This window comes from Procambarus clarkii, chromosome 44 (assembly GCF_040958095.1).
Source record: "Procambarus clarkii isolate CNS0578487 chromosome 44, FALCON_Pclarkii_2.0, whole genome shotgun sequence".
Classification (NCBI taxonomy): domain Eukaryota; kingdom Metazoa; phylum Arthropoda; class Malacostraca; order Decapoda; family Cambaridae; genus Procambarus; species Procambarus clarkii.
Window position 1 is genome coordinate 18,597,567 of NC_091193.1, and position 27,141 is coordinate 18,624,707.

The following is a 27,141-nucleotide window of genomic DNA, read 5'->3' on the forward strand; positions in this document are numbered from 1 at the left end:
ATCATTCTTCTTTAACCACAGCCGTTTAAAGGACAGTTTGGTGCATTAGTGAAGCATTTTTATCCTTTTTTTAAGGTCACTCTAGCACATAATGGAGCATTCTGATCCTTAACACGTCGGCTTGGAGCATTATTAATTAGCCTTGGAAAGTTAATCTGGCTCATAATGGAGCATTCTCACCATTAAATTACTTAATAAAGATAGGGGTTTTTATCAAGGTTCAATAGAACTCAATATATATTTGTTATTTCATATTATTTCCATTTTTTTATATTCATTTGCGTTAATGTGTATCACATTGCATTTTCATCAATTTGTTTTAAATCGTTATATAGCTTGTACTTATTGGAATATCATATTTAACATGTTAGAGTCAAAATATTTATTGTGAAGCGAGACCAGCGAATAGCAAACAATTAAAACGCAAATACAGCATTTGAAATTAACAAAAAAACAATCATTGTGCCTGAAATTACAGGTAGTTACAACGGCGCAACAGGTGTGGGGGGACAGGTTGTAATTGTTTTCAAATGGTCGATTGTCTGAATATAACAGTTTACCGGCGTTGAGCAAATGCGTTTGAACGGCCATTTATTTCTTTCATTCCTCCACTTGAAACTGCCGTGCAGCAGGTCGTGGTGCCGCTGTTGTCCGGGTCGGCAATGTTGGCTTGATGGCACTGATGGCACTGATGGCACTGACGGCACTGACGGCACTGACGGCACTGATGGCACTGACGGCACTGATGGCACTGATGGCACTGACGCGCCGCTGGTGTGTGTGTGTGTGTGTGTGTGTGTGTGTGTGTGTGTGTGTGTGTGTGTGTGTGTGTGTGTGTGTGTGTGTGTGTGTGTGTGTGTGTGTGTGATAAAGTCACGCGCGTGTATACAGACCTGTACACCAGTTGATTGATAGTTGAGAGCTGGGACTAAAAAGAGCCGAAGCTCATCCAACCGCACGCACAACTAGGTGAGTACATACAAGTATACATAGTATACATATGAATAGTTATATATACATAAGTACATGTATATTATATATATCTCCATTCTTACATCCATATGTACATAAATTTACACATACCTTATTTACATAAATATATAAGCACATATACATATATACTCACGTCCTCATTCGAAGAATTTTCAAGCAGCCAATTATATTTACATGCGTGTTCTATTAACCAATGACAACTCCTGAAGCTATGTAGTCACAATTATTACGCTCAGGATCTCAGCCAATCAGCTTAAAGAATACGTTAGGCACAGCGCCTTAACTAAAAAATATATAATATACCTCATTTCTTACCCTTTATTATTATCACCACTTGGCGCTGGACGGTATAGAGCGATCTGTCTCGCTTCAAGCAAGTCGGAGTTCAATCCCCCGACCGTCCACAAGTGGTTGTGCACCATCCCTTTCGTCTCCCGTCCCATCCCAAATCTTTATCCTGATCCCTTCCATGTGCTGAGCAGTCATAATGGATTGGTGCTTTCTCCTGATAGATCCTTTTCCCTATTTTTGTTTTTATCTCGAAATGTTAAATAGTCTGACTTTTGTTATAAAAGTCTCTCTCTTTCGTGTGTTAATATTCTAAATAAGGGAAGTGTTACCAAATGCGAGCAGTACATGAGAGAAGGTGTACAATGTGTCTGGTAACACATTATTGCAAAATGAAATTGAAATTGAATTGCAAAAAAACTTAAATTGTTCTCAGTTAATCTTATATTGTTTTTATCTGGTGATAATTAGTTGGATCTCCTGCAAGATCTCTTTGAGAAAATGTTTATTAACTCAAAGGTACAGAAAAGACAAAGTGTGTTTGTGTGTTTATGATAACCTTGACGGTATGTGCCAATCACAAGAGTGTCGGTGGCATCTGCCTTCCTATTGGCTGCGACAGGTCACGTGATGGGGGGAGAAGGAAGCCTTCAGAAAGTGCTCAAAAGAATCCTCTTTTTGTAGACAGCTAACGCATTCACACATAAAACCTAGATAATTTGTAATATAGATCATATCCTTTATAGAAAATAAATCTTGCCTTCGGAGCCGCGCGTGTGGGTAAGAGTCATTATATGTTTGTCACAAGACGAAACACTTTTGTGTGTGTGTGTGTGTGTGTGTGTGTGTTTGTGTACTCACCTAGTTGTACTCACCTAGTTGTGCTTGAGGGGGTTGAGCACTGGCCCTTTGATCCCGCCTCTCAACTGTCAATCAACTGATGTAAAGGTTCCTGAGCTTATTGGGCTCTATCATATCTGCACTTGAAACTGTGTATGGAGTCAGCCTCCTCCACATCACTTCCTAATGCATTCCATTTGTCAACTACGCTGACACTAAAAAATTATTTCTAATATTTATATGGCTCATTTGGCCACTCAATTTCCACCTGTGTGCCCTAGTGCGTGTGCCCCCTTGTGTTAAATAGATTGTCTTTATCTACCCTATCGATTCCTTTGAGAATCTTGCATGCGGTGATCATGTTCCATCTAATTCTTCTGTCTTCCAACGACGTCAGGTTTAATTCCCGTAGTCTCTTCTCGTAGTTCATACCTCTCAGTTCGGGTACTAGTCTGATGGCAAATCTTTGAACCTTTTCCAGCTTAGACTTATGCTTGACTTGATATGAACGCCATGCTGGAGCTGCATACTCCAGGATTGGTCTGACATATGTGGTATATAAAGTTCTGAATGATTACTTACACAAGTTTCAAAAGCCCGTTCTTATGTTAGCCAACCTGGCATATGCTGCTGATGTTATCCTCTTGATATGAGCTTCAGGGGACAGGTCTGGCCTGATATCAACCCCCAGGTCTTTCTCTCTCTCTGATTCTTGAAGAATTTCATCCCCCAAATGATACCGTGTATCTTGTCCTGCTCCCTACACCTATCTTCATTACATTACAATTGCTTGCGTTAAACTCTAACAACCATTTATTCGACCATTTCTTCAGTTTGTCCAGGTCGTCTTGAAACCTCAAGACAGTCCTATGTCTTAATCCTTTTCATGATTTTGGCATCGTCAGCAAACATTGAGAGGAATGAGTCTATACCCTCCGGGAGTTCGTTTACGTATATCAGAAACAAGATAGGTCCGAGTACAGAGCCCTGTGGGACTCCACTGGTGACTTCACGCCAATCGGAGGTCTCACCCCTCACCGTAACTCTCTGCTTCCTATTGCTTAGGTACTCCCTTATCCACTGGAACACCCAACCAGTTACTCCTGCGTGTGTCCATGAGTGTGGACATAACAATGAATCTACTTTTTCTTCATACCTACAATCTTTCCTACTCTCATTACATGATTATTTACCTACCATACCACCACATAACTACAATCTTATCTATCTACATTCACAGTTAATTACATATCTATCGACTAACAAACCCCATCCCATTACCCCGCACAAAAAATTAAATAAATAACATTCAGCATCAACTCACCATACTTCCTTCCTATCTATACAACCCCCCCCCCCCCCCACACACACACACATACACGCGTGCAAATTTATTTATTGTATTCAAAAATTGCGTGAACATCCAGGAACAAAATACCAGCAAAAATATAGGTCACCGCAGAGTTGCGTTGACTTCCTGATTGCTGAACCACACCAGTGCCACGGGAACATAGGCACGGTGCCAAAAAAAAATAAATGTCAGCAATTTCATACAAATTACTCTCGCAATAACGAGCAATATAAATACACAGCCACCATTACACACACACAAAAAATATCTTAATAGGCTGAGACTGGTACTTTTCTTTCAGAGTATTTGAAAATAAAAACATGTTGGTAAAATTGAATGACTGGGTTTTGAAGGAACATGAGACATGAAAATTTGCATGCTGACAACTGGGGCACGCGGTTGGCTGAGTGATCTTGTTTAAAATGTTGATATCAAATTGCCGGTATCTCTGTGGAGATTTTAAATCCTGTTTACGCCAAAGTTCAGGTGAATAACCGTTTAAAGTGGCGTTGCCTGTACGGAAATCCGGGTTTTGCATTGAGAGAGAGAGAGAGAGAGAGAGAGAGAGAGAGAGAGAGAGAGAGAGAGAGAGAGAGAGAGAGAGAGAGAGAGAGAGAGAGAGAGAGAGAGAGAGAGGGAGAGAGAGAGACAGACAGAGACAGTAAGATAAAGATCGACATAAAAAGTCAGAGATAGACAGAGAGAGATAATGTATTCAACACACTCATACATTTCATACAGTAGTCGTGTACACTTTAAAAACGGATAAACTTGGAGTATCATTTCAAGTTTCTTTAAAAAAAAAACAAATAAAAATTTAGATTTTTGATTTTCTATCGTTTACCCTCAGCAATAAAAATTTATCCTCGACGGCAAGATTTGAAGAGAAGAAAACCTGCCAAGACAAAGTTCAACATACGACATGAAAACTAAAAATGGGAACGAATGCAGAATGAAATGAAAACAACACAGAACACGGGAAGCTTGTTAACGCGGCAAAGAATAAAAACAAGAAATGGAGAGAAACAAATATTAAACTGACATTCTTCTCGGTGCCAAAAAGTATCCTTAGCTGTTCCCAAACAATATATATATATATATATATATAATATATATATATATATATATATATATATATATATATATAATATATATATATATATATATATATATATATATATATATATATATATATATATATATATATATATATATATATATATATATATATGAGAGAGAGAGAGAGAGAGAGAGAGAGAGAGAGAGAGAGAGAGAGAGAGAGAGAGAGAGAGAGAGAGAGAGAGAGAGAGAGAGAGAGAGAGAAAGAGAGAGAGAGAGAGAGAGAGAGAGAGAGAGAGAGAGAGAGAGAGAGAGAGAGAGAGAGAGAGAGAGAGAGAGAGAGAGAGAGAGAGAGAGAGAGACAGCTGCTACGGGCTGTTTCCTGGGGGCTGTTTAACAAAAAGAAGGCCTGGTCGAGCACCGGGCCGCGGGGACGCTAAGCCCCGAAATCATCTCAAGATAACCTCAAGATAACCACGATAACCTTCAGGTAACCTCAATAAAAAAGTATTCATAACGATGTACATTACGTACGTGAGACTAGAGCTCGAGTGTGCAGCCCTTGGCTGGATTCCCAAACTCAAGAGGTACAAGCTTGAGAGGCCGAATGAGAAGGAGCTCGTTCTCCCCAGCGTTCCCAACGTCAAGAAACTGTCGCAATGAAGTGCCCTAACCTAACTTACCAGAGGACCCACGCACAGAAAACGGGACATTATGTCAATTTTGCTAAAACCATTTCAAGTACGACAGTTTTTGGCCATACGAAAATTGTACGTCAAAATACGGCGTGCTATTAGAAGGATGGTTTGGAATGGGTTATAAGACGTAATAACATTAGAGTAAAAGAAAATGAGTGAAAGCGCCAAGCCATTACGACTATATAGCACTTGGAAAGGGAGTCAGGATAAGGATTTGAGATGGGACGGGATGAAAGGAATGGTGCCCCAATCACTTGAACGGTCGAGGATTGAACGCCGACCTGCATGAAGCGAGACTGTCGCTCTACCGTCCAGAACAAGTAGAGGAGAAAATATTTAAAATTATGAAGCAAAAGAACTATAGAACATAACTGGGAAGCAGAGAGACATACGAACCTCATAGATATTAGCGAATACGCCTCTATAGTTTCTCCTCTCCTCTCCTCTATAGTTTCTCCAAATTCTCCTCTATAGTTTCTCCTCTCCTCTCCTCTATAGTTTCTCCTCTCCTCTCCTCTATAGTTTCTCCAAATTCTCCTCTATAGTTTCTCCTCTCCTCTCCTCTATAGTTTCTCCTCTCCTCTCCTCTATAGTTTCTCCGAATTCTCCTCTATAGTTTCTCCTCTCCTCTCCTCTATAGTTTCTCCTCTCCTCTCCTCTATAGTTTCTCCGAATTCTCCTCTATAGTTTCTCCTCTCCTCTCCTCTATAGTTTCTCCGAATTCTCCTCTATAGTTTCTCCGAATTCTCCTCTATAGTTTCTCCTCTCCTCTCCTCTATAGTTTCTCCTCTCCTCTCCTCTATAGTTTCTCCTCTCCTCTCCTCTATAGTTTCTCCTCTCCTCTCCTCTATAATTTCTCCGAATTCTCTCCTCTATAGTTTCTCCTCTCCTCTTCTCTATAGTTTCTCCGAATTCTCCTCTATATGTTTAAAAGTGGAATTGACCTGAAGAATGGCAGCCAGGTCGGGGAGACATTGTATGATACGACCAACTGGTTTAAATATGGAGTCCATGAACTGATATTTGTTCTTATTGAACCCAACCACTTGGGCTGGACCGGTAGAGCGACGGTTTCGTTTTATGCTGATCGGCGTTCGATCCCCCGACCGTCCACGAGTGGTTGGGCCAACATTCCTTCCCCCTGTCCCATCCCAAATCCTTATCCTGACCCCCCTTCCCAGTGCTATATTATATATATATATATATATATATATATATATATATATATATTTATATATATATATATATATATATATATATATATATATATATATAGGCTTGGCAATTTCCCCTGATAATTCCTTCCCTCACTCATTCTTTATGAGAATTAAGAATCATACAGATTCACACGCACACACACGCGCGCACACACACACACGCGCGCACACACACACACACACACACACACACACACACACACACACACACACACACACACACACACACACACACACAGGCTACAGGGGCCTCGTAGCCTGGTGGATAGCGCGCAGGATTCGTAATTCTGTGGCGCGGGTTCGATTCCCGCACGAGGCAGAAACAAATGGGCAAAGTTTCTTTCACCCTGAATGCCCCTGTTACCTAGCAGTAAATAGGTACCTGGGAGTTAGTCAGCTGTCACGGGCTGCTTCCTGGGGTGTGCGTGTGTGTGTATAGTGTGGAAAAAAAAAGTAGTTAGTAAACAGTTGATTGACAGTTGAGAGGCGGGCCGAAAGAGCAAAAGCTCAACCCCCGCAAAAACACAACTAGTAAACACACACACACACACACACACACACACACACACACAACACACACGCACCCACACACACACACACACACACACACACACACACACACAACACACACGCACCCACACACACACACACACACACACACACACACACACACACACACGCACCCACACACACACACACAGACACAAACACCGCGGTGGACACATAAATAATACACACAGGCACACACACTCTCCCTCCCATTGTGTCTGGTGAAACATTATCATTCCCTACTGCTACACCCCTCCCCCCTGCCCCTCCCCCCTGCCCCCCCTGCCCCCCTCCCTCCCCCCTGCCCCCACCCCCTCCCCCCCCTCCGCCACGCCTCCTTCGCTGAAGAATAAGGCGATTGAAAACATAAAGCAGCGTGGCTGTGGTGCAGGATGAGGGAAGAGAACCCCTTCCGAGAGAGAGAGGGAGAGAAGAGGGAGAGAGGGGGAGGGGAGAGGGGGAAGTTGAGGGAGTGGGGGGAGGGGGAGAGGATGAAGATGGCACACTAGGTTCCTTTCATGGTGGCTGAGGCCTTTGTTGAGGCTTTTTCCCCTCCCCCCATACCCCATCCCACCCCCATCCCCCTCCTCCTCCTCCAGACAGGAGGTGGATAGGGGGGGGGGGTTGTTCCTCGGTGGCTCAATCTCTTGGCCAGTCCACACGGGCCACCTATCTTCTCTATCTTCCTTAGCGTCGCCCATTATCTTCGCTCTTACAGCGAAGTGACGGGCGTCGTGAAGAGACAGAGAGAGACAGAGAGACAGAGGCCAGCCTCAGCCTCCAGAAGAAAGCAGTGGCGAGTGAGATAAGATAGCAAGAAGGGGGCGGGGTGGAGAGAGAGAGAGAGGAAGAAGGGGTTTCCTCTGAGTGGATTACACGCATGATGGACAACTTCGAGTATTTTTCTTCCCCAAGGGCTGCCTCTTTAAGTTCCTCGGATGTTGGCCGTCACCCTGGGCCCTCTGGCGGCGGCCATGTCCTAATTCCCATGTGTATGCAAATGTGTATACACGCCCGCACACACACACACAAGGACCCAGCTAACTACCGCAAACCACGCCTAATTGCCCTAAACCAAGTTTTCATTACACAAATCAAGGCTTTACGTGAACCAAAGGAACCAGCCCACACAAATGAAAGTCCGTACGAGTCGCGGATATATATATATATATATATATATATATATATATATATATATATATATATATATAATGCTGGATTACTTGTTTTCAGCCATATTACTGTGACTCGCCGAAGCTGCAACCCACAACAGCCACATTACTCCCGGATACCTATTTAATTCTGGGTGCACAGAAGCATCGGGTTTAAAAAAAATCGCTAACCATTTTTCTTTCGGTCGGGAATCGAACCCGGGATCCTTGATTATAAGTCGAGGACGTAGATCACTGTATCCATAAATTAACAAAAAAAGTGATGAATTGAATCGTACGGAAAGAATATTACAATATACTTGCAAGATCCGAACAGACTTGAGAGATGTTCTGATAAATGGCTACTTGATTTCAATCCAAACAATTGTAAGGTGATGTAATTAAGGTAAGATGGGGATAGAGAAGTAATACCTGGAGGCTCGCGTGAACAGGAAAACATACGCTTCACTCTAGCAGTTTTCATGCATTCAGGAGTCAAGACAATAAACGTTCTCAATCGTTTGTTGCTATCTGTGTTGCTATTGGCAAGTCTCTATAGACCTGTTGATGCTATTAACAGGCATCAACAAGCTGTTGATGCCTGTTTACCCCTGTACCTACCTTGGGTAGTCTCTCTCACCAGTTAATATACTAGTAAGTCTATATTCCTTCTTGCTGCTATTGGCTAGTTTGCAATATATTTATATATTTATATATAAAAATATAAACTTGCTATTATCAACTAAATACTTTTCAGTGAATTGCTATACCCTCTAGTATTTATATTTCAATATATTATAATAAACCCATAAGTCTTTATATCAATTTTGTTCTGATTCAAAATCCTCCTGGTTCTATTATTTACACGTAATATTAATGTATAATTTGTGTAGTTGATTGATACATTGTGACTATTCATATATATTGAGGTTGAGGCGTACTGGAGAAAGGTGTACAAATATGTGTTTCCTGCTCAATAAGGGTGGTTTTTAGGTCTCTATGGTTTGTTTGATCATCTTTCGTAACAAACAAACAAAGCACCTGCTAGCTGAAAGCAACATGGAAAGCAGAACGGCGAGTTTCATGTTGTGAATTTCCATGGCAAAATTGTGAGGTCATACTGGTTCTCAGACCATACATCTATGAGGTCATACTGGTTCTCAGACCATACATCTATGAGGTCATACTGGTTCTCAGACCATACACACTCTGAGGTCATACTGGTTCTCAGACCATACATCTATGAGGTCATACTGGTTCTCAGACCATACATCTATGAGGTCATACTGGTTCTCAGACCATACATCTATGAGGTCATACTGGTTCTCAGACCATACATCTATGAGGTCATACTGGTTCTCAGACCATACATCTATGAGGTCATACTGGTTCTCAGACCATACATCTATGAGGTCATACTGGTTCTCAGACCATACATCTATGAGGTCATACTGGTTCTCTGACCATACATCTATGAGGTCATACTGGTTCTCTGACCATACATCTATGAGGTCATACTGGTTCTCTGACCATACATCTATGAGGTCATACTGGTTCTCTGACCATACATCTATGAGGTCATACTGGTTCTCAGACCATACATCTATGAGGTCATACTGGTTCTCAGACCATACATCTATGAGGTCATACTGGTTCTCAGACCATACATCTATGAGGTCATACTGGTTCTCTGACCATACATCTATGAGGTCATACTGGTTCTCAGACCATACATCTATGAGGTCATACTGGTTCTCAGACCATACATCTATGAGGTCATACTGGTTCTCTGACCATACATCTATGAGGTCATACTGGTTCTCAGACCATACATCTATGAGGTCATACTGGTTCTCAGACCATACATCTATGAGGTCATAGTGGTTCTCAGACCATACATCTATGAGGTCATACTGGTTCTCTGACCATACACACTAAGAGGCCATACTGGTTCTCTGACCATACACACTATAAGGCCATACTGGTTCTCAGACCATACACACTATAAGGCCATACTGGTTCTCAGACCATACACACTATAAGGCCATACTGGTTCTCTGACCATGCACACTATAAGGCCATACTGGTTCTCTGACCATACACACTATGAGGCCATACTGGTTCTCTGACCATACACACTATGAGGCCATACTGGTTCTCTGACCATACACACTATGAGGCCATACTGGTTCTCTGTCCATGCACACTATGAGGCCATACTGGTTCTCAGACCATACACACTATGAGGCCATACTGGTTCTCTGACCATACACACTATAAGGCCATACTGGTTCTCTGACCATACACACTATGAGGCCATACTGGTTCTCTGTCCATGCACACTATGAGGCCATACTGGTGCTCTGACCATACACACTATGAGGCCATACTGGTTCTCTGTCCATGCACACTATGAGGCCATACTGGTTCTCAGACCATACACACTATGAGGCCATACTGGTTCTCAGACCATACATCTATGAGGTCATACTGGTTCTCTGACCATGCACACTATGAGGCCATACTGGTTCTCTGTCCATGCACACTATGAGGCCATACTGGTTCTCAGACCATACACACTATGAGGCCATACTGGTTCTCAGACCATACACACTATGAGGTCATACTGGTTCTCTCTGACCATACACACTATGAGGCCATACTGGTTCTCAGACCATACACACTATTAGGCCATACTGGTTCTCTGACCATACACACTAAGAGGCCATACTGGTTCTCTGACCATACACACTATGAGGCCATACTGGTTCTCAGACCATACACACTATTAGGCCATACTGGTTCTCTGACCATACACACTAAGAGGCCATACTGGTTCTCTGACCATACACACTATGAGGCCATACTGGTTCTCAGACCATACACACTATTAGGCCATACTGGTTCTCTGACCATACACACTAAGAGGTCATACTGGTGCTCTGTCCATGCACACTATGTTCTCCGCTAACTAGACCAGAGCTGGAATACGATGTACAATTTTGGTTTCTAATCACAAACCGTAAACTAAATATATTAACTTTTCTGAGGAGTGTTCCGTGTCGCGGCTGCATATTGAAGTTTGGGGGGTCTCACGTAGGTTGCATATAATTAAAAAGTCTATAATATTGAACATTATCCCGTTTGATATATGCTACCGACGTTATTCCGTACGTTTCTGTACGTACGTGTACGTTTGACAGATTTGTGGCCATGTTTGCTCACAGGTGTTTCCCCCTTTCAGTATCAAATGCAGATCTATAATATTATTATAGATAATATTATAGGTTATATTACATTATTATATAATAGGTTTCTCTGCCCATTATGATGTTTGGGGGAATGTTTATTTTATGTGTTCTAAGAGTTCTATTAAGTTGCCTCGGATCAATCTCTCTAGTATCTTGCAGGAAATGCTTCTTAGAGACACTTGTATGTGATTTACTAATTTTGTCTTCCCTCCTTTTTTATATATATATAATAATGCCACATTTGCCATTTTCCAACAGTCTGGAAGCTTAAACTTTTTTCAGAGAGGGATTAAATTCTATTGCAAGGGACCTTTGTGGTACTTTTGCTGATTCATTTAGCATCCAGAAGATTCAAGCTCGAAAGATTTCCTGAAAGTTTTTTGATATGGTCTTCACATACTTCCTGATCATTCTCTGTGGGGGCTCCTCTCTTTTCTGTAGGTTGATTACCTTGATCATTCACATTCAACTCCTGTGTAACTGTGGAGAGATGCAGACGAGTCTTTGGCCTTTGGAGTCATTTTCCAAAGGCATTTTCTAAGTCATTTTCCTTCTTTGGCCTATGTCATTTTCGCACTGTTCCTCCCAATTTCTATGAATTGATTATTCGTCCATTATGTTATGCATTGAAACTTCTGTTCTCTCTCTCTAGTCCATGTTGTTGTTTTTCTCCTTTTTTCTGTTTGCCTTTTTTTCAAGGTTTTCAAGGTTCAAAAGGGAAAACCTTTTTCAAGGTTTTCTAATACATGCCAACCCACAGGTCTATGCTCTTCGTGGTTATCTTTGCCATCAGTGTTGGGATGAATCTACTTCAGTTTGAGTCTACTCGTCTACTCGTTGTGTAGTCCATCATGTCTTGTGTTGACTTTCCTCAATATCCTTGTTTTCCCCAATGCTTTTCCTTCAGAGAATTCTCAACCCCCTTCATGTAATTTCCCCTTTCCCGTATCCTAGCCGAACACTTTTTCCTTATATCACCTGTTTTTATAACCACCATTTTTACTAACTATTCAGACACAATGATCGCTAGCTCCAAGTGGAATTTCGTGGTCAATATTTTTTTCCAATGTCCGTCTCATTCCATGTGTGGGTTAATCAAGCCGATAACTGGTTTGATTGGGGGGGGGGGGGGGTAGAAATAGCCTAAGCTACTCTATCCCTTTGAGATGTATTTTTTTTCCTTGTCTCAATAAATTTGAACTTTAACTGGTTTGACATCAAGCCATTTTCCTCGTTTTTCATTCTTCCATCAGGAGGTTTTGATTTTCCTCATCTCTAGCCTTAGATCTTCACGTCTCTCCTCTATTTCTCAAGAGCCGTTGTTTCCACAGTCAATATAGCCATGATTTAAGTCCCCCCCCCCATTATTAAAGGTATGATATCAGCGGTGGGTTGTTGTCGACACTTTTTGGAGGATAGTTTTGATTGCTCTGTTCCCAATGCCAATTCTTGTAGTTACCTTCTCCAAGGAAATCCCTTAAATAATCTGTGTGTGCGTGAGTGTGTGCATATACATGTATGTAGCATGTGTGTGTGCGTGTGCGTGTGTGTGTGTGTGTGTGTGTGTGTGCGTGTGTGTGCGTGTGTGTGTGTGTGTGTGTGTGTGCGTGCGCGCGTGTGTGTGTGTGTGTGTGTGTGTGCGTGTGTGTGCGTGCGGTCTTTGGGACCCTTCTTACCTCGCACGAGCTGAGCTTAAGTGGTCATGAGCGACCCCAGGAGGAAGCAAATGCCTCTGGCAACACCTTTTACTTCTCACACTCACACACTCAAAAAATACCTTTGAAGTTCCGGTAAACTCATCTTCCTAGTGAAAATGAAGATGATATATATATTTTATACCCGGAGCTTCCGCTCTCTCTCTCTCTCTCTCTCTCTCTCTCTCTCTCTCTCTCTCTCTCTCTCTCTCTCTCTCTCTCTCTCTCTCTCCCCCCCTCCGGTCCGTATAAAACTCCTGAACATAGTTATTCCATCGCACTTGGGGTCTCCACCTCTCAGCCACATTTCCTCGTGTACTATTTGTCGACAAAATATATATATATGTCTCTCTCTCTCTCTCTCTCTCTCTCTCTCTCTCTCTCTCTCTCTCTCTCTCTCTCTCTCTCTCTCTCTCTCTTCTCTCTCTCTGACTCAAAATCAATGATAATGTTGGGGCAATATTAAGTGAGAAAAAGAGAAAGACACGCACTATTTCACAGAGAAAATAGTGCGTGTGTGTTAGAACATAAATGTTGTAATCTTTCGAAACAAAAAAGTATATATATATATTGGACAAACAATCAGGGATGCTCACCCGGAGAGATGACGAGAGATAAAGGTAAAGAGAGCCCTGCCAGCCTCCACCAGGCTACAGTACTTCCCACGCGGTCAGCGACATGGGGGTCAAGCGCCGACTATTGGTGCTAGGACTAATAGTTCCTAGCACCACTAACGTCAATGGCTAGGAGCACCTAGCACAACACACCACCACACCTCCATATGTGGTATTCACAGCAACCCCCCCCCCCCCCCCAGAGTCCTAAAGTGAGAGAATCTATTATAAGGATTCGGTGGAGAGCAATGTTGTCATGGATCTACAGAAAGATATCTGGAAACGATGGAAAATGACATGGAAATGCACCATGGAGAACTTGGCACTGTCTTTATGCAACAACACTGAAATTGCAGGCAAGAAAAAAAGCAAAAAGAAGAAAAGTAGTGTACATTAAAAAATCTTAATAAACTAGAATCAACATCAGTAGTTTCAAAATTAGTGAGTGAGATCAATGGCTTCAGTAAATAGTAGCCCACATCAATAATGTCAGTGAACAATGGTAGCCCACATCAATAATGTCAGTGAACAATGGTAGCCCACATCAATAATGTCAGTGAACAGTGGAAGCCCACATCAATAATGTCAGTGAACAGTGGAAGCCCACATCAATAATGTCAGTGAACAGTGGAAGCCCACATCAATAATGTCAGTGAACAGTGGAAGCCCACATCAATAATGTCAGTGAACAGTGGAAGCCCACATCAATAATGTCAGTGAACAGTGGAAGCCCACATCAATAATGTCAGTGAACAGTGGAAGCCTACATCAATAATGTCAGTGAACAGAAGTAGTCTACATCAATAATGTCAGTGAACAGAAGTAGTCTACATCAATAATGTCAGTGAACAGAAGTAGTCTACATCAATAATGTCAGTGAACAGAAGTAGTCTACATCAATAATGTCAGTGAACAGTGGAAGCCTACATCAATAATGTCAGTGAACAATGGTAGCCTACATCAATAATGCCAGTGAACAGTAGTAGCCTACATCAATAGTGTCAGTGAACAGAAGTAGTCTACATCAATAATGTCAGTGAACAGTGGAAGCCTACATCAATAATGTCAGTGAACAGAAGTAGTCTACATCAATAATGTCAGTGAACAGAAGTAGTCTACATCAATAATGTCAGTGAACAGAAGTAGTCTACATCAATAATGTCAGTGAACAGAAGTAGTCTACATCAATAATGTCAGTGAACAGTGGAAGCCTACATCAATAATGTCAGTGAACAATGGTAGCCTACATCAATAATGCCAGTGAACAGTAGTAGCCTACATCAATAGTGTCAGTGAACAGAAGTAGTCTACATCAATAATGTCAGTGAACAGTAGTAGTCTACATCAATAATGTCAGTGAACAGTAGTAGTCTACATCAATAATGTCAGTGAACAGTAGTAGCCCACATCAATAATGTCAGGGAACAGTAGTAGTCTACATCAATAACTTCACCATGCAGTAGTCTAATTCCAAAGGCTACATGCATAACGCAACAAAGCATGCTGCATGAAAGACAATTCTTATTTCAAGCAAAATCATTTGATTTGCTAAGCCAAAGTTGTCAATTAATAGTCAATGTTGTTTGTAATTGAAAGTTGCAAAGGAAAACTTTCCAAGCCAATAAATAAAGCCTTAAAGCATACAAATCTACATCAAAGTGCTTAATTAGTTTTTTTATTATTAATTCCTGTTTGTTTACAAGCACGTGAGAGTGATTGTGCAAGCAACGCAGCTGCTGGAAGTGCAGACAGGACGCATAATTGGGGAATTATTATAAAAGTCAACTTAACTTTATACTATAGCAATAAAATCGTACTTGCGGGCAGAAATTTGTGTTGGGGTAAAAATTGTGAAAAAAACAAATTGTGTTTGAGGCAAACAGAGTGTGTGTACGAAGCCAATAAATTGTGTTTTTGAAGCAAACAGATTTTGTTTGAAGTATATCGCTTGCATCTAAAGTCAATTAAGAATTGAATGTTTTAAGCCGTAAAACGTTTAATATCAAAATATTCTTACAAGTGCGGCCAGTAACCAGGCCTTACCACACTGGAGGAAAGTAGAAATAGGGGGGGGGACATGATAACAGCATACAAGATCCTAAGGGAAAATTAAATAATAGACAAAGTAGCGTTGTTCAGCGCTAGGAACGAGGAGGTATAGATGGAAACTAGAGACACAAATGAGCCACAGAGACGTCAGGAAGAATTTCTTTTTCAGTGTCAGAGCTGCCGATAAATTGAATAGTTAGACGTACAAGTCCTTGAAGCGCATTTGATTTAATATTTTAAGTGTAAATATGATAAAAGCGAGAGACAAAGAGTCACCGCATTAATCAGAGAACGTTCGGAAGGCGGGATTATGAGTCTAGCTCGACTCTGAAAGCATATAAAGGTGCGTAAATCTAATTAAGTGAGTACATCTAGGTGAGTACATCTAGGTGAGCACATCTAGGTGAGTACATCTAGGTGAGTACATCTAGGTGAGCACATCTAGGTGAGAATATCTAGGTGAGTACATCTAGGTGAGTACATCTAGGTGAACACATCTAGGTGAGTACATCTAGGTGAGTACATCTAGGTGAGTACATCTAGGTGAGAACATCTCGGTGAGTACATCTAGGTGAGTACATCTAGGTGAGCACATCTAGGTGAGAACATCTAGGTGGGTACATCTAGGTGAGCACATCTAGGTGAGAACAACTAGGTGAGTACATCTAGGTGAGTACACATACACACACACCTTCAGTTTGGGATGTGAGGTTCGTGTAATGAGATAGTTCCCGGGGAGGAAAGATTTGCTTCTCTCTCCCTCGTCTTATTAAGATGGTGAGTAGGACGAGAGGGGAGGGGGAAGCGGAAATGCAAAGCCTCCATCTCCCCAACCACACTCCTGCAAGTGGGAAGGGTGGGAAGAGAGAGAGAGAGAGAGAGAGAGAGAGAGAGAGAGAGAGAGAGAGAGAGAGAGAGAGAGAGAGAGAGAGAGAGAGAGAGACAGAGAGAGAGAGAGAGCACTAGTTAGAAAGACATATAACAACATTTACAGCATCATGGGGGAAGATATATTACACATCAAAATGCCGCCGTGAGGGAAACAATGGTGAGGAGACCCCGCAACACATCGTAAACAACAATGGCTGAATCTCTAGTAAGGATGACACAGATGCGTTCTTCGACACCCGCTTTCCCTTACCTCTCCCTCCGTCCCTCCTGTCCCTGCCAGCCATCCTGGGCCGGAGAAGGACGGCCGGCCAAAGTCAGCAGGCCGGCGTCAGATCCGTCAACCAGGCTGTTGGACGCGTCTGCTCGCAGTCTGACGTATGAGTCACAGCCTAGTTGATCAGATATTCTTTTGACGTGTTTATCGAGTTCTCTCTTGAACACTGTGAGGGGTCGGCCAGTTATGTCCCTTATGTGTAGTGGGAGCGTGTTGAACAGTCTCGGGCCTCTGATGTTGATAGTTCTCTCTCAGAGTACCTGTTGCACCTCTGCTCTTCCACGGGGGTATTCTGCACATCCTGCCATGCCTTCTGGTCTCATGTGGTGTTATATCTATGTGCAGGTTTGGGACCAGCCCCACTAATATTTTCCACGTGTAAATTATTATATATCTCTCCCGCCTGCGCTCAAGAGAATGCAGGTTTAGGCTCTTTAGTCGGTCTCAATAGTTTAGATGTTTTACTGAGTGCATTCCAGCAGTAAAGGCTCTCTGCACGCTCTCCAGGTCAGCAATTTATCCAACTTTGAAAGCTCGCCTGCATCTAGTGACACTCTTGCGTGTCTGCATGCATCTTTATGACTTCTGTCACTCATTCTCTGTTCTTTTTGTCTAATTACGACTAAGGCTCATTAGGAATTGTGCTAATGATTCCACTGAAAGCTTACAGCTGTTGTCTTGTATGAGCTGATCTGGATCCTGACGCTAAAAAAAAAAGTTATTTTATAGGAATGAATGATTGAGGATGAAGTGAAGTTGTTGGGGGAAGGCTCAGCCAGCGATTACCACCTTCTTATCTTGGAATCATCCAGTGTCTGATGAGCATTAGAGCTGCTCATCTGGTGGTTCCATCTTAATACTGAATGATGATACCCCCTAGAGGTGGAATTTCCTTACATTAGCCCCCACCTCCTCGCCTTGATCACTGTAAACCTGCGTCAGTGAGCCACTGTATGTCTGAGTAACAGCTTCACTGTACCTTTGTTGAACAACGATCACTGTATCACACTGTAACTGTACATGAGCATCGTTATCACTGTATATCAGCATCACTGTATTATTATATAGCTGCAACCTCCTAAGAGCACCATTGTATATATCACTATATCACCCTGTCACCATATTATAACGCCCTGGCCACAGGGTTATTTACCCATGGAACCGCCTACCCGCTAAGGCCCTACATGCCAAGACTGTTGAACTTCCAAATCCAACTGGAAAAGATTATCAAAGCAAATGGAGGAGGAGGGGGACCTTCAACAAGCTGTCGGCTTCCTGTCCTCGTCGAGGCCACTAGCACTGCCTCGTATCAATGCATTGATTTATCACTACATCATTTTATTACTGCATATCCATGGCTGTATTAATAGATCACTGTTAATCATTGCACTAACCATACCCAGCCAATTATTAGCCAGATCCAACAGGTGTTAAGCCAAGTGATACGCACATTATCATCCCTGGTGCCGCACCATCAGCCAACACAGCGTCACTGAATCGTGTGTCTACATATATTCCGGTAACCATTTATTAAAAAAAAAACATGTTTTCTAATTATTCAAGAGTTACCCATCCAATTTTGTTTGTTTATACTTTTGAACCATTTTCTATTATCAAAACTAGAGAAAATGGTTGGGCTATAACTATTATATATTGTTTAAGCTAACATTTTTATTTTTGTATGGAATTGTTTGGTTATGACTGCAGCATATATGCTTGTTGCTTGGTTAGTTAGCAACGTGGCGGCCTTAATAACCCTCCAAAGGCTGATTGGCCTTAAGTCCAATACCAATGCTAGTTCAAGTACGTCACAGCTAACGTGATTGGATAAGCCAAGAAGGTGACGTCACTATAGCTGCTTGCCATTAGCAAAGGAACGTTGATCCCCCCTGAATGACGGTACAAGTTTATGACGTGGCCGTGACGTCAGAAAAGCTAATGACGTATCCGTGACGTTATCAAAAGCTCCGTGACGTCATCACAAGATCATATGACGCAAAAGTCTGGTTTTTGACTCGGCAAGTCAAGGTCACTTGGACGGCAGGGCACTGCACTCCTGTCTAATTGTACCGTCCGTCTCGCTGTGTACCGTCCACCTTCTCTATATAGGACTACGGTCCACGTCGCCTTCAACTGTTTAACCCCAGTCGTAACGCAACGGTTGATAGCTGTACCGTTGTACCGTTATCCGTTATCCCACGGCTGTGTATCTGAACTGTTGTACCGCCGTTAGCCTCGACGTTCTTGTTGTTGTTCAAGATTCACTACTTGGAATAAACAGTTCCAAGTAGCACGGGCTATGGTGAGCCCGTAGGACCGTTTACTCCACTGACACTTACTTTAGACCTCACCTGAAAGAGCGAGATGGGCAGCAAGACGAGACTTGAACAAGTCTTGGACAAAACGCGGACAAGATATTTGCAAGAACTTTCAGAAAGAATTCTACCCGAGACATCTAACTGGACCAAACGAGGACAAACATAAACAACAGGACAAAAAGGCTGGACATAACTTAATGGACGAAACAAGCAGGATTTACCGAGCAGGACAGAACCAGGACATAACTTGCAGGACAAAAGAAGCGAGACAAGCCAAGCAGGACCTAACTTGCAGGACAAAATAACATGGACATAACTAGGACAAAACAACAGGACATAATCAGCAGAAGTAATACATAACAAATTAAATACGAAGTTTTAGGATGAAAAAACATGAAGAAACTGATTGAACAAAACTAGAAGAAAGACAGAACATTAGAACAAATCTAGAACAAAACTAGACACGATCAGGACAAAGCTAGAACCATAGTTAATCAATGTTTGGTCAATAATATTTACAATTAAAGTAGAAAAAATACAAAACTTAAAAACTGGGAAAAAATAATCAATACAAGAGCAATGACTTGAATTAAAAGTTGAACAAATACGTGAGATGGGTCTCACCATCTCAGTCTTTCCTTATAGCTCAATCCCTTCAACTCCGGAACGAGTCTCGTTGGGCTAATCTTATCTACCTAACCTAACCTAACCTTATAGCTCAATCCCTTCAACTCCGGAACGAGTCTCGTTGGGCTAATCTTATCTACCTAACCTAACCTAACCTTATAGCTCAATCCCTTCAACTCCGGAACGAGTCTCGTTGGGCTAATCTTATCTACCTAACCTAATCCACGTATACCTAATCTTTAGGCTAACGTACCCTAACCTAACCTGGTTATACCTTAGCGGAAATAAAGAGACTACAACTAGGTGAGTACCATATGTTGTTCTCACCTAGTTGTGCTTGAGCGGAAGGTTGAGCTTAGGCTCTGTGGTCCCGCCTCTCAATCAAGTTGGTTGTACGTCATATATGGTGTGGACGAGGTGTGACGTCACAGTGACGTCATAATATGCCGATACAGGTTGTAGCTTCTTCAGGAGTGGTGAGGGTCCCTCTAGTGGTTGTGCGCATGCGCCTGAGTGTGCGCTAGCTGGGTCCTCCAGGGGTTGTGCGCATGCGCATTGGGGCCGAGGCACGCTGAAGGTCACAGATTGCCCTCTGCACAACTACCTCTACCCACATATCCGTCTATCCTTTTCTCTTCCTCTTACAGTTCCCATTGACCCTCCCATTAGTCTACCTGTCCCGTGCCTCTACCCGTCCACCGCCCCGTCACCTGCCGTCACAAAACCGAACCCCGAACCGCTAGCGGAATGTGATATTGGGAGATAATAATTTCGTGAATCATTATACATCACCACTTTTTTAAGCGGTGTTGCCGCTGCCTCTCTTCCCTCTCCCATCTCTCTCTCTCCTCTCTCTCTCTCTCTCGGTTATATGAACTAAGGACATATTTCCCCCCACCCGGGACTATACCCTCCCATACACCATCCCGCAGTCTTGTGAAGCTTGCGAGTGAGTGTCGTCGCTGGAGGAGGAGGAGTCGTTTGGTGCCGCTCTCCAAGACCACGCAGGTAGGAGACTTAATTCCTTTCAATCTTCCTTGAATTCCCTGGAATGGGTTTTTAGTCAGTCTCGTGTCACACGAAATATTTCCTAACGTTAGGCAGGAGACCCAGTGAACGGGTCTGTTAGGTCAGTCTATCGCCTAGTGAGTAGGTCTGTTAGGTCAGTTTATCGCCTAGTGAGTAGGTCTGTTAGGTCAGTCTATCGCCCAGTGAGTAGGTCTGTTAGGTCAGTCTATCGCCAAGTGAGTAGGTCTGTTAGGTCAGTCTATCGCTCAGTGAGTAGGTCTGTTAGGTCAGTCTATCGCTCAGTGAGTAGGTCTGTTAGATCAGTCTATCGGCAAGTGAGCAGGTCTGTTAATTCAATCTATCGCCCAGTGTGTTAAGTCAATCTATTGCTAGTATGTTAAGCTAATCTATCGCCCAGCGAGCAGGTCTCTTAACCCAATCTATCGCTCGCTTCTCATACCATGAGCTATGCATCAATACGCAGGATTATATATTCAGTAGGCCTACCATATATTCTCAAGATCATATATACACAGTAGGCCTACCATATATTCTCAAGATCATATATACACAGTAGGCCTACCATATATTCTCAAGGTCATATATACACAGTAGGCCTACCATATATACTCAGGCTCATATATACAGTAGGCCTACTCATCTTTTCTATATTGTGCATCTCTCCACGTATATAGCTTATACCAGTGACCAGTGTCCAATAAAATAGGTAATTTGAAATGAGATTATATATAAATGGGTGTCCCATTTAGTAAATACACTAAATGGGGCACCCGGGGTAGCTGTCACTCCCCCCCCCCCCCGCCAACCCCCCACCCCCCAACCCTTTCACACTCCTCCCCTCTCTCACCTTATTTGCCTTTCTCCCTCTCTCCTCCCCTTTCATCAAACATCCCCGTCTCTTATCCTAACCCTATCTCCTCTCTCCCTTTCATTCCCACCTCTCTCTCTCTCTCTCTCTCTCTCTCTCTCTCTCTCTCTCTCTCTCTCTCTCTCTCTCTCTCTCTCTGAAAATGCAATATTTCGAAGTACTGAAAAATTGCTAAAAGCCTCTACGCAAAACTCATCTTCGTTTTCAGATATCATGAAAATTGCAGGGAGGGGACGGGGGTTGCTATAGATACATATATTTCTTAAAGTGTGGCACTTGGGGCCTACCCTGACTGGCGTATGCCACATCTCCTCTCCAGTGTGTTTATGCTGGAAAGTTAGGTGAGGCAAGCCCCAAGCCTTCTACTCTGGACAGGCAGACGGACAGATATAATCTCCTACATATATATTCTCCATTATATACATTATATATATATATATATATATATATACATATATATATACATATATATACATATATATATATATACATATATATATATATATATATATATATATATATATATATATATATATATATATATATATATATATATATTTGCCTTTATTGCCCCCCCCCCCAGTATGCCGTTGGGACGGGAGAGTAGGGGGAGAGCCTTTTACTGATCTGTTTGATGTTTGGTTTTCCTAGTTTGGCCTGATATGAATTATTTGAGAGGGTTAATAAGTCTACTTTCTTCAACATATAATCTCAAGAATGGCCCAGAAGGTCTCCTGCTTGGAGACTGTGAGAGAACCCGTCTCACAGAACATGCATGACTCCACAACCACATAAAGCATGTCTTAATTCTTAATTAGATCTCTCTCTCTCTCTCTCTCTCTCTCTCTCTCTCTCTCTCTCTCTCTCTCTCTCCCTCTCTCTCTCTCCCTCTCTCTCTCTCCCTCTCTCTCTCTCTCTCTCTCTCATTTCTTTCTTCATCGCTACCACCGAGACTATGAAGGGAAGGACCTCTTATCTTAAGACATCAGGGACACCACCACCACCATTGTTCCAACTCTCCCACACACACGTACGTACGTACGTTATATGTCAAAGAGTACTGGGAAGACGGGACACCACGAGCCTAGCTCTCAGCCTGTAACTACACTTAGGTAATTACACTTAGGTAATTACACACAAAAGCTTAAGATAAAATCCTTCAGGAATCAGAGAAAGAGAAAAGACCTGGAGATTAATATCACGCCAGACCTGTCCTCTGAAGCCCACATCAAGATGATATCATCAGGAGCGTATGCCAGGTTGGCCAACATAAAAACGGCTTTAGAAACTTATGTACGGAATCATTTATAACCATGTACACCACATATGTCAGACCTATCCTGGAGAATGCAGCACCAGCGTGAAGTCTAAATCTAGTCAAGCACAAGACTAAATGGGAGAATACTTAAGGTATGCCACCAGACTACTACCCGAGCTGAAGGGTTTGAGCTACGAGGAATGACTACGGGAACTAAACCTCACGTTGCTGAAAGAAAGAAGAGTTAGGAGAGATATGACCACCACATACAAGATTCTCAGGGAATTTGATATTGTAGATAAAGACATATTATTTAATACGGGTGGTACTCGCACAAGGGAACACAGGTGGAAACTGAGTGGCCAAATGAGCCACAGAGACATTATAAAAGACTCTTTCAGTGTCAGAGTAGTTAACAGTTTGAATGCAATAGGCAGTGATATGATGGAGACTGACTCCATGCACTGTTTGAAATGTAGATACAATAGAGCCTAATAGGTTCAGAACTCTGTACAAAAAGTTTAGTGACGGTTGAGAGGCGGGACCAAAGAGCCTAAGCTCAAGCCCCCGCAAGCAAAATTAGGTGAGTACACGTACAGGCGCGCACACGAGCACGGACGCTCACTCGCGCACACGTAACTAGTTTGCTCGGGCAGCTGCTCAGAAGAACGGGGCGTAGTGGCGGCTCGTGTGTCTTCAGGGGCAGGTTAATGTGCACTTCGACCGCTCGTCAACACAACGTCTATATCAATACAGATCCAGGATTTCATTTCTCGTTGTCGAGTGCTGAGGTTAGTTTGTGGAGCGCCCAGACAAGTTTGTCGAGTACCCAGACAAGTTTGTCGAGTACCCAGACAAGTTTGTCGAGCGCCCAGACTAGCTTGTCGAGCGCCCAGACTAGCTTGTCGAGCGCCCAATCAAGTTTGTCGAGCGCCCAGACAAGTTTGTCGAGCGCCCAGAGAAGTTTGTCGAGCGCCCAGTCCAATTTGTCGAGTGTTGAGGCTACCATAATAATTAAATGTGCTTCAGAAACTTTACAAATCCCGAGTTGGTTGGCAAATGATTTTCATGAAGCAAATTGAAAGAATCAAAAAAGTAAAAAAAAAAAAACAAACAGGGATACGACGCACATTACTCTCAGAAACCCCTCAGAACATGCAGATATTTCTGTCTGTGAAGCCCCTCAGAACATGCAGATATTACTGTCTGTGAAACCCCTCAGAACATGCAGATATTTCTGTCTGTGAAGCCCCTCAGAACATGCAGATATTACTGTCTGTGAAGCCCCTCAGAACATGCAGATATTTCTGTCTGTGAAGCCCCTCAGAACATGCAGATATTTCTGTCTGTGAAGCCCCTCAGAACATGCAGATATTTCTGTCTGTGAAGCCCCTCAGAACATGCAGATATTTCTGTCTGTGAAGCCCCTCAGAACATGCAGATATTTCTGTCTGTGAAGCCCCTCAGAACATGCAGATATTTCTGTCTGTGAAGCCCCTCAGAACATGCAGATATTTCTGTCTGTGAAGCCCCTCAGAACATGCAGATCTTACTGTCTGTGAAGCCCCTCAGAACATGCAGATATTTCTGTCTGTGAAGCCCCTCAGAACATGCAGATATTTCTGTCTGTGAAGCCCCTCAGAACATGCAGATATTGCTGTCTGTGAAGCCCCTCAGAACATGCAGATATTACTGTCTGTGAAGCCCCTCAGAACATGCAGATCTTACTGTCTGTGAAGGCTCTCAGAACATGCAGATCTTACTGTCTGTGAAGCCCCTCAGAACATGCAGATATTGCTGTCTGTGAAGCCCCTCAGAACATGCAGATCTTACTGTCTGTGAAAGCGAAGAAACGTTCAAGGGGGGTCACCACTCTTGAAGCCAACGTTCCAATGTTTGTCAAAACGTTGGAACTGCTTCAAAATCATAAGCAAACTTCAGACTCCTGACTCATTTCTCTGAATACAAGCACTAACCCAATCAGCTTCGCCGATTTCTACCGCTCTTCGGCCTTCAGGAATATATGATCTTTTTCCTCACTATGAGAAGTGTTTCTCTTGTTTTGCTGGCGGGCGTTGAGCTCCGGCTCTTGGCTCCCGCCTCGCAGACCTTAATCGTTTTCATTTCAGGACTCATTCACCTTCAGTAATAGAACAGGGTAAATACTTTAGCCACTTAACCATGTTCTGGTATGGTAGATCTCCCATGTATAGTATGGTAGATCTCCCATGTATAGTATGGTAGATCTCTCATGTATAGTATGGTAGATCTCTCATGTATAGTATGGTAGATCTCTCATGTATAGTATGGTAGATCTCTCATGTATAGTATGGTAGATCTCCCATGTATAGTATGGTAGATCTCTCATGTATAGTATGGTAGATCTCTCATGTGTGGTATGGTAGATCTCCCATGTATAGTATGGTAGATCTCTCATGGATGGTATGGTAGATCTCCCATGTATAGTATGGTAGATCTCTCATGTATGGTATGGCAGATCTCCCATGTATAGTATGGTAGATCTCCCATGTATGGTATGGTAGATCTCTCATGTATAGTATGGTAGATCTCTCATGGATGGTATGGCAGATCTCCCATGTATAGTATGGTAGATCTCCCATGTACAGTATGGTAGATCTCTCATGTATGGTATGGTAGATCTCTCATGTATGGTATGGTAGATCTCTCATGTATAGTATGGTAGATCTCCCATGTATAGTATGGTAGATCTCTCATGTATGGTATGGTAGATCTCTCATGTATGGTATGGTAGATCTCTCATGTATGGTATGGTAGATCCCTCATGGATGGTAAGGTAAATCTCCCATGTATAGTATGGTAGATTTCTCATGTATGGTATGGTAGATCTCTCATGTATGGTATGGTAGATCTCTCATGTATAGAATGGTAGATCTCCCATGTATAGTATGGTAGATCTCTCATGTATAGTATGGTAGATCTCTCATGTATAGTATGGTAGATCTCTCATGTATAGTATGGTAGATCTCTCATGGATGGTAAGGTAAATCTCCCATGTATAGTATGGTAGATCTCTCATGGATGGTAAGGTAAATCTCCCATGTATAGTATGGTAGATCTCTCATGCATGGTATGGTAGATCTCCCATGTATAGTATGGTAGATCTCTCATGCATGGTATGGTAGATCTCCCATGTATAGTATGGTAGATCTCCCATGTACAGTATGGTAGATCTCTCATGTATGGTATGGTAGATCTCCCATGTATAGTATGGTAGATCTCTCATGTATAGTATGGTAGATCTCTCATGGATGGTAAGGTAAATCTCCCATGTATAGTATGGTAGATCTCCCATGTATAGTATGGTAGATCTCTCATGCATGGTATGGTAGATCTCCCATGTATAGTATGGTAGATCTCCCATGTATAGTATGGTAGATCTCTCATGCATGGTATGGTAGATCTCCCATGTATAGTATGGTAGATCTCCCATGTACAGTATGGTAGATCTCTCATGTATGGTATGGTAGATCTCCCATGTATAGTATGGTAGATCTCTCATGTATAGTATGGTAGATCTCTCATGGATGGTAAGGTAAATCTCCCATGTATAGTATGGTAGATCTCCCATGTATAGTATGGTAAATCTCCCATGTATAGTATGGTAGATCTCTCATGGATGGTATGGTAGATCTCCCATGTATAGTATGGTAGATCTCCCATGTATAGTATGGTAAATCTCCCATGTATAGTATGGTAGATCTCCCATGTATGGTATGGTAGCTCTCCCATGTATAGTACGATAGCTCATATCAGAACTTTCAAAATGCCGAGAGAGATGTAACATTAGCAACAAAATTATTTGTTCAAAGATGTTTAAATGAACAAATTTTGAGTTCACAGACTCAAGTTGCCAAGTTATCTTAAAAAAAATGGAAATCGAAAAATGTTCTGTTTCCTAGAAAGCAAAACACTTGTGGAACACTGAACCTGTTGAAGCCTGATGCGACTTGTTCAAGGGGGATCGAACTGGAATCAAGCAACAGTGAATACCAGCATTATGCTCACTTTAATAAGACTATCAAAATCCTCAGATTAGGCAAAATTGTAATTAATTTTGTCAATAAAGATGTTAATAATAAT

At 42.4% G+C, this 27,141-nt stretch overlaps 1 protein-coding gene across 1 annotated transcript in view; it reads left to right on the plus strand.

Moving 5' to 3' along the window:
- Positions 1-20,667: 20,667 nt before the first annotated feature.
- Positions 20,668-27,141, plus strand: part of phtm (cytochrome P450 enzyme phantom) — a 104,307-nt gene continuing 97,833 nt past the window's right edge. The window contains exon 1 of the mRNA XM_069300696.1: positions 20,668-20,872. The gene's annotated coding sequence lies outside the window, so the exon portion shown is untranslated. The remainder of the gene's footprint in view (positions 20,873-27,141) is intronic.